We start from the raw sequence: 9,319 nt of genomic DNA on the forward strand, positions 1-9,319 counted from the left end.
GTAAAGGAGTATTAAATGTGGTAATGCATGTGTGTGAACAACCATACCTTAAACCTTTATTTATAGTATTTGTTATGAGCTTTTCCTTTCTTGTTGGCTTAATCACGACCCAATCATATCTTAATCAACATTAGTTGGTTGATTGGTGTTTATCATTGACTAAGAGTTAATCTTATATTTATTATGCAATTGGTTAATCTTGTTAGTTGGTTAGGATGATAAGCCAAGGTGATCAGTCAGGGTAATTGGTAGGGGTGATAGGTGGGGTGATCGGTTAGGGTTATTGGCCCAAAAGTGTACTGGTCAGTCTACTTATCAATCTGCTTATCGGTCTGACTTATTAACCAAAAGGGTATTTATTAAACATTACCGTCAAAGCCCAAGTACTTATAATGGAAGGGACGAAGGGGTTTGAAAATGAAAAGGTACTTGATGCTCGTGTATGTTGAATGTTATAGTTCGGCCAAGATGGGTTCTTAGGTTGGAGCTTTATCCTTAGCCAATAAAGTATTCAAGAGGGGTTCCTTTGTTGGTGATAAGTGCCAAATATAAATTAACTTTGGGATCAGTTTGACACTTATCTTATTTTTTATTCTATTAAATATATGTATAAATCACCCTAATTTAACTTGTTTTGCAGATTTTGATGATTACAAAGAGTCAGAGGAGAAAAATAAAGAAAATGGAGGAAATCCAAACAATTCCTGGCAAAGATGACTTTGGCACGATAAAGTAACAATCTTGAGGCTTGAATCACACGAGAAAACCCACCTTCAAGGGAAACCTGAAGCATTAAACTTGAGGCTAAGCCATGAAGACTCCTTCTCAAAGAAGTTATCTCAGGGATACAGTTTCAAAAGCATAAGGCCTAAGCCACAAAGGAAACCCAGCTTGGAAGGAAACCTCTACAGTTGGAGTCATACTTTCATTACAAAAGCCAAACCTTGGAAATTTTATAAAAAAGGAAGTTGCTCATCTGTTTTAAGAGATTTCTAGGAAGAATCTAAAGAGAGACTTTTTAGAGAGTTTCTCAAACACTTTCCTCTGTACTATAAAAAATATTATTAGAGGTTTCGAAGATGATGACTTTTCTTTGTATTAAATTCTTTCCATCAATTATGAGGAGCTAAATCTCCTAAAGTGTTGGAGCAAAGATGTGGTCCTTTGAAACTTTCTTGTATTGGTATTTTTTTTTTTACTTATTAACATATGTTTCTATTACATGTTTGTGAATTAGTTTGTGCTTGTTGTTGGATGAACTTATCACTCATCTTATTTCACTAGTTTGGGATTAAGTGGGAACTGGTTTCAAGTTGTGGTCCAACTAATTCTCCTCCTGCTTTTAGATGTTAGGAATAGATCTAAAGCTCTAGCTGACTATAGAGTCTTGATTTTAATGCAAGTGATTTATCCAAGAATTCACTAAGGAATCATATTGAAGTATGATAATCTTAGGCTCTAGGTGTTAGGAATAATCCTAAAATTACATTAAAAAAAGAACTCTCAGGGCATGATTAATCGTGTCTTTATAACTAATAATTGAACCTTCACAAGAGAGGGACAAATTGCTGAAATCTAGCTTCAACACACCTTTATTATCCTGAAGTCAATCCTTTTTAATTCTAAACTATTTTACAACGCGTCATTTAACTAAAATAGCTTTGTTTTCTTCAATTATGTTTCCACATTTTTGTGCACCCTTTTTACTTTTTGCTCAAAGTTAAGCTAGTTTAGAACATTGTGTTTTCTCTCAAATTTTTGTGGATACAACATTTGTTGCACTACAAACTATCTAATATACTTGTTGGAAAAATTGATTGCTTTGCAACATCGACAATTGGAACTCGGCCTTAGGTAAAAATTTAAGTCTGATTGGGAGGAGTTCATTAATTGGAATTGTCCTTAAAGAATGAAGTATTCGGGAGGGGCTTTTTGATTGGAACTTGCCCTTAGTCAAATGTTTTAGTCCGATTGGGATGGGTTAGTTAGTTGGAACTCGCCCTTACCCAATGGATTTTTTGGGAAGGGATCTTTGGTCGAAACTCACCCTTACTAAACTAATTTAGTCTGACTGAGAGAGGTTCCCTAGATACAAATCGCCCTTACCCAATGGAGCTTTCTTTAAGCGTTCCTTGGTTGGAACTCGCCCTCACCTGAATTTTTTAGTCTGATCGTGAGAGGATGAGGTTAAGAGATCGAGGCATATAAGAGGTCGATTGGTCCAGACTAAGAGGTAAAGACCGACAGGTCAAGGACGAGTAGTAAAACATGCAGACTGGTGGAACTAATCGTGCCGACTAATTGGGTTAGATGATCGAGGTTAGTATCAAGACTTAAAGGTTGACAAAGAAATCGAGATCGATAAGTGAGGTTGAATGGTTGTGCCAATTGGTTGAGCCAAGATGTTAAGACTGAAAAGTCGACAAAGAAGCTGAGGCCGAGAGGATGACGCCAACAAGTTAAGGTCAACTAGCCGAAAAGGCCAAGAGGTCGAGGGTGACTTATCAATGCCAAAAGCACAAGACTGAGAAGGCAATGCTAAGAAATGGATGTCGACTAGTCGAGTTGAGATTGAAAGACTGAAAACATAACAAAGAAATTAAGGCTAAGAGGTTAAGGTTAACTAGCTGAGCCGATTGGTCGAGACGATTGGCTAAGACAAGATATTAAGACTGAAAAATCAATAGAGAAGTTGAGGCCAAGAGGAAGAGGCCAATTGAGTAAGGTTTCAAGGTCAAGACTAAAAAGTCAAGACTATGATGTCGAAACAGAGAAAGTGAGGTCGACTGGTCGAGCCAACATGCTAAGCTGAGATGTCAAGACTAAAAATTTGACAAAGAAATTGAAGCCGAAAGAATGAGATCGATTGGTCAAGGTCGATTGGTTGAGGCCGATTGGTTAAGGCTAAAAGGCAAGACTAAGAAGTCGAGGACGAGAAATACATGCTGACTCGCATTGTCGACTGACCAAGGCGAGATGTTGAGACAAAAAACTCGATAAAGAAAGAGAGGTTAAGAGGTTGAGGCTAATTGGCTAAGCCGACTGACCGAGTCGGCTAATCGAGATGAGCAATCAAAACTAAAAAGTTGACATTAAAATCGAGTTCGATAGGTGCAGTCGATTAGCCATTTTGACTAGCTTAACCGAGATGTCAAAACTGAAAAGTTGGCAATGAAATCAAGACTAAGAGATTCTGTTTGACTTGCCAAGCCGACCAACCAAGCTGATTAGTTGAGACAATCTTTCAATAATGAAAAGTTGATAGAGAAATCAAGGCTAAGAGGTTGAGGTCGAATGGTTGAGCCAACCGATCAAGCTAACTGATCGAGTTGAGTTGTCAAGATTGAAAAGTCGATAGAGAAATCGAGGCTGACTTGTTGAGTTGACCTGTTGAGCCGAGATGTCAAGACTAAAAAGTATACAAAGAAATTTATGCCTAGAGGATGAGGTCGATTGGTGGAAAGGTCAAGACGGAGAAATGGTGGTCGATTGACCAAGTCGAGATGTCAAGACTGAAAACTCGATAGAGAAATTGAGATCAATAGCTGAAGCCAACTGATGAAGAGGTCGAGACGGAGAAATGGTGGTCGATTGACCAAGCCGAGATGTCAAGACTAAAAACTCGACAAAGAAATCAAAATCAATAGGTCAGGTTGATTGGTCAAGTTGATTGGTTGTGCCGAGATGTAAATACTGAAAAATCAACAGAGAAATTGAGACCGAGAAGTATCATGGCCGTCGGTAATTGTTAGCGACAAGAGATTTACTAACAGTATCATGGTCGTTGCTGAGTCGTTGGTAAATGGTCATTACTAACGAATTCTGGCTGTTTTCAAAGGATTTTGGTCGTCGGTAATGCCCTTCTCTTTTGTAGTGAAGGTTAATACTGTGAAGTCGAGGTCGAGAAAGTGAGACCGACTGGTTGGGTTGAGATGTCAAGACTGAAAATTCGACAAAGAAATTGAGGTCAACAAGATGAGGTTGACAAGTTGAAGTTGAATGGTCAAGGTCAAAAGGCAAGAATAAGAAGTCAAGACTGTGAAGTCGAGACCAAATGGCTGAGGCGAGATATCAAGATTGAAAATTCGATAGAGAAATCAAAGTTTAGAGATTGAGGCCTATTGGCCAAGCCAACTGGCCAAGTGATAGAGACTGACCAGTCGAGCCGACTGGATGAGTGGTAGAGGCTAATCATTTGAGGTTCGTCATGCCGAGAAGGTGAAGGTGCAAAGTTTTATCTCTTATTCGTGCTTTCTCCTCATTTCTCGCGTCATAGCTTTGTGATCTATATGTTGCTTAGTTGATTTCTTCCACTATTGTATTACTTGTCATGTTCCTTATGGTTACTACGAGAGTAAAAGAAATGCTCGCTCGAACTCATGATGGGTCCCAAAATATTTTTACAAGGCTTATTTATTAGTTCACAAAGGCTCATTGGACGTCTCTTGATGCAATTGGTCCTCAAGTTTTATGTCTTTCCATCATTTACACAACTCGGAGGATTCTTGTAGAAGACATTCTGATGTTCAAATCAGATAGGATCTGAGTAAAAAAGTATTAAATGCAGTATTGCATATATATGAACAATCATATCTTATACATTTATTTATAGTATTTATTGTGAACTTTTACCTTTTTGTTGGTCTAATGGCAACTTAATTATATTTTAATTAACATTAATTGATTGATTCACAATAATCATTAATTAAGTGTTAATCTAACATCTATTTTACAATCAATTTGTCTTATAATCGATAAAAATGATAGATCTCGGTCAGAATGATCCACCCAAAAATTACTAATCTGTCTACCTATTATTCTGACTTATCGAACAAAAGATATACAACCTATAATTTCAAATTGAAGAGTCAACTTAGAATCCATCTTGCATTTGTAAGGAAATTTTGTCCTTGTAAATATAAACAAGCATTTTGCAATATTTGAAAACGAAAACGTACGTTTGACATCGTTTTTTGACACAAATTTGACACCCGCCACGTGGCGTCAAACTATTGCATCATTTCACAAACGCTTTTAAAAAATCTGAGGAGGGTATAATTGGAAATGTCATTATATGAAATATCATTTTGGCGGTTTCATTTTTCTTCTCTGGTTCACTTTCCCGTTCACTTTCTCGTCTCTCCTATTCGCTTAAACTCTCCCATTCGCCTCGTCTCTCCCATTGTCGTCGTCTGCAATAGCTTCATCTCATCGAAAGTTCTCTGGTTCACTTTCCCTTTCACTTTCCCGTCTCTCTCATTCGCTTGAACTCTCCCATTGGGTCTCTTTCGGTGTCGCATTGTCTCGCTTGTCTTGGTAAGTAAAAGATGTCGAACCTACTCTCTTTTTGAGATTTTTTTGTTTGTGTCTTTTGTGAACCTTAACCATCTTCTTCGCCAATGATTTTTTTGTATGAAATAAGTGCAGTTGCAATGGCATCCCAAAATCCAAAGGTGAGTTAAAGTTTTGGTCTTTTATATAGTCGCATTTTTTTTGGTAAGTAATAACAATGTGTTTGTAATCTTTTGTAGTGGCGGGTTCGAATCTCTATGAATTCATCAACCATTGTTGAAATGAATCGTTTGTTGAGAGATGTCCATGTACAGCGAATTGCGATGACACCATTTAGGTGGTGTTTGGACCTACGTGAAGCTTTGGAGGTTAATTGTAAGTTATTGAAGGTTATGGTATGTAGGTGGGTCGGACATGATGTTAGCTTTAGGGTCAGTCATCAATTGGTTCCATTTACAGTTTTGGATGTGTTCATGACCACTTGTTTAGACATAGGTGGTTTAGAAATCCCCTTTGATAAATGTATAATTGGTTTGTTTAGAGAAATGTTTAATAAAAAAAGCACAACTTTGAAGGATTTGGTTGACATGTTTAATGTCATTGTGTTGGATGAAAACATAGACGTTGATGTTGTGCGTAGGTTGTATATATTTGTGTGTTTGGTTGTTTTTTTCTTTCCTTGGAAGTCTATGATTGTTGCTAACATGCCTTCAAAAGTCTTAAATGACCTAGATAGTCTGTGATGATTGGGCTAGCGGTGTATTGTGGTGTTATTTGACATATAGCAGTTGTTGATATATTAACTTTACTTTTGTTTGTTTGTAGCTGTTTCTTCCTTTTTGCCAAGACGAACATTGGTGGTGCTATGTAGTCAAACTTAGCACATTAGACATATATGTTATTGACTCTTTAGGGAAGGGCATGAAAGACCACAAAAGGATTGACACTATTGTTGTATGTGTGACCCTATTTAATAATGTTATTGACTTTCATTTAATAATGTATTGTTAACGTCTTATTGTAATTTTTACTTGGTAGGCTGAAAACCTTGCTCGAATTTTTTGCATCTTGTACGACAGACCGGAAGGTAGTATTGGACCTTTGTCTATCGTACAAACAAATATCCCATCCCAACCAAACCTGTAAGTTGTTATAAGCCTTCACTTTAAAAATACGCTCTTGTAAGTGATGTAGTTTGTCATAAGTGGTTCATGTTATTTTTTTATTGTTTCAAACATGATTGTGGAGTTATCATGTTAAAAGCTATGGAAATTTGGGATGGATAGGATAAACTCAATGGGAAAAGCATGCCACAATATACGAATGTAAGTAAGAATATGATTTTCATAATTGTTTGATGATTGGGTTGATTTTACAATTAGAATATTTTCATTTCAGGAGGAATTGCTTGCAATTAGAAAGCAATACATACGTGATTGGATCCTGGACGACGAGAACATAAGACTATTGGATGCGCTAGAGGTGTATGGATTGTTGTAGGATAGCTCTCCAGTGTAAAAATGTAGGGTAGTGTAGTTTGTTTTGATAGGAATATGATTTATACCAATTGGTTTATGTACACATTGAAAGATTCAATAATGTATATGAAGACACTTTAATTTTGATATATATGAAGAGATTGTACAAATATTGATTTCAAGGTTGTCTATGTGCAATGTAGAAATGTTTGTTGATTGATGAATGATGTCAAGGTTTGTTTATGTGCAATGTATAAAAGTGGCTTACCAATTTAGGCAAACCCTGTAATTTTTTGTGCAAAAAACAACAATTTAATCGATTACCACATACTCGTAATCGATTACGCGTGTCTCTTTTGTGTTTTGGACTGAAGGAACCACCTGTGGTAACCTGGAGGATACATAGCACAACTTCACTTCTGTGAATAATCTCAACATGGGTGCTCTCTCCCTCAATGATGGGGGACCCAAAAATTTAGCTTCAAACATATCCTCACTCAACAACATCAAATTAAAATTAAAAGTACTGGATTTTGGTCAAAACACAATGTTACTCAGCTGTGGTCCCCTGTGTTATCGCTGGTGGCTCCCTCAGTTCAACAGGATGTCCAATATGTAAATTAGACACGCGTAATCGATTACATGCTATCTGTAATCGATTACAAGGCCTATTTTTGTAGCATACATAGCACAACTTCACTTTTGTGAATAATCTCAACATGGGTGCTCTTTCCCTCATTGATGGGGACCCAAAACATTAGCTTCAAGCATATCCTCACTTAACAACATCAAATTACAATTAAAAGTATTGGATTTGGGTAAAAACACAATGCTATTCTGCTGTGGTCCTCTATGTTATCACTAGTGGCTCCCTCAGTTCAACAGGATGTCCAATATGCAAATCAGACACCCGTAATCGATTACGTTCTATTTGTATCTATTACAAGGCAGATTTTTGCAGCATACATAGCACAACTTCACTTCTGTGAATAATCTCAACATGGGTGCTCTCTCCCTCAATGATGGGGGACCCAAAACATTAGCTTCAAGCATACCCTTACTCAACAACATAAAATTACAATTAAAAGTACTGGATTTGGGTCAAAACACAATGCTACTCAGCTGTGGACCCCTGCGTTATCAATGATGGCTCCCTGAGTTCAACAAGATGTCCAATATGTAAATCAGACATGCGTAATCGATTACGGCCTATTTGTAATTGATTAAAAGGAAAATTTTTGCAGCATACATAACACAACTTCACTTCTATGAATAATCTCAACATAGGTGCTCTCTCCCTCAATGATGGGGGACCCAAAACATTAGCTTCAAGCATATCCTCACTCAAAAACACAAACATTAATTCATTCTTGTCTCACAAACATTATCACTTCCAAAGCAATTTATAAAGCATTTCAATAACATAAACATTTAAATTGCAATTATGAATTAGATAAATACATGGAACTAAACATGCATCTTTTATATATTCAACCAAATAGGTTTCATTACAACATCAATCAAGTTCTTGTTCTATTCTAAAACCAATACAATAATCACTCATTTTTCTTTCTAGGTCCTACATTTCCGGTGTATGGTGTCTTAAGTGCTTGGCTCTTATAACGCCTTCTTGATCCAATTCTAACATACGTCTTCAAATGTGATTGGTTGTTTGACATTCCACCCGGTGTGTTCTTCACAATTCCACCTTCTGCGATGTTCGACGTTCCATCCGGTTCGTTCTTCGCAATTCCACCTTCTACAGTGTTGGACGTTCCATCTGGTTCGTTCTTCGACATTCCACTAGGGGAAACAAGCTATAGAAATGATCACAAGGTATGGTTTTTTTATGTTTTTTCAACAAGAATTTGTAAATGAAATTCAAATCTTTAGTTCCCTTACCTAAGTATTTTACACATTTACTTCTACCCATTGTATCCTTTAAGTTTATACTATCACCGTCTGAACTCAACCCTAATCCTAAACAAAAATCCTTTTCATTCATATTGACAACTTTGTCTCCAATAACAAAACCATTGCTCGAATCAACCCATTTCAACGTTAACTCCCACAAAATTTTAGTATTCAATATAACTTTACCACTCAAGTCTAAAAACCAAGAAAACGGAGTCTTCGAAATGAGTGACTGTTGGTCCTGTGTCAAGCTTTCATTCAAAGTGCAGAGATTGTTGAAAAAGAGTGACGAACGGTCAACTGCATATAGAAAACAACACAATGGTAAACACCAAAGGAAATAACCAAAAAATCAAAAGTGGTCGAAGAACCCACAAGAAATCCAACACACAAACGAAAAACCCTATACCCAAACCACAACATCAACGGAAACCGACACCAAACACAAAACCCAATACCCAAACCGATAAGAAAATGGTCGAAGAACGCATTTACCTTGCTCCAACCATGTTGCTATCCGGAACTTCCCATTTAGAACAAGAACAACGAAAACAAAATACGAGAACGAACCAAAAAAGGAAAACGAGAACGAACCAGAGAAGGAAAACGCATAAGATGCCAAAATGTGAGAGAGA

Source organism: Vigna radiata, chromosome 10, assembly GCF_000741045.1.
Source record: "Vigna radiata var. radiata cultivar VC1973A chromosome 10, Vradiata_ver6, whole genome shotgun sequence".
Lineage (NCBI taxonomy): Eukaryota > Viridiplantae > Streptophyta > Magnoliopsida > Fabales > Fabaceae > Vigna > Vigna radiata.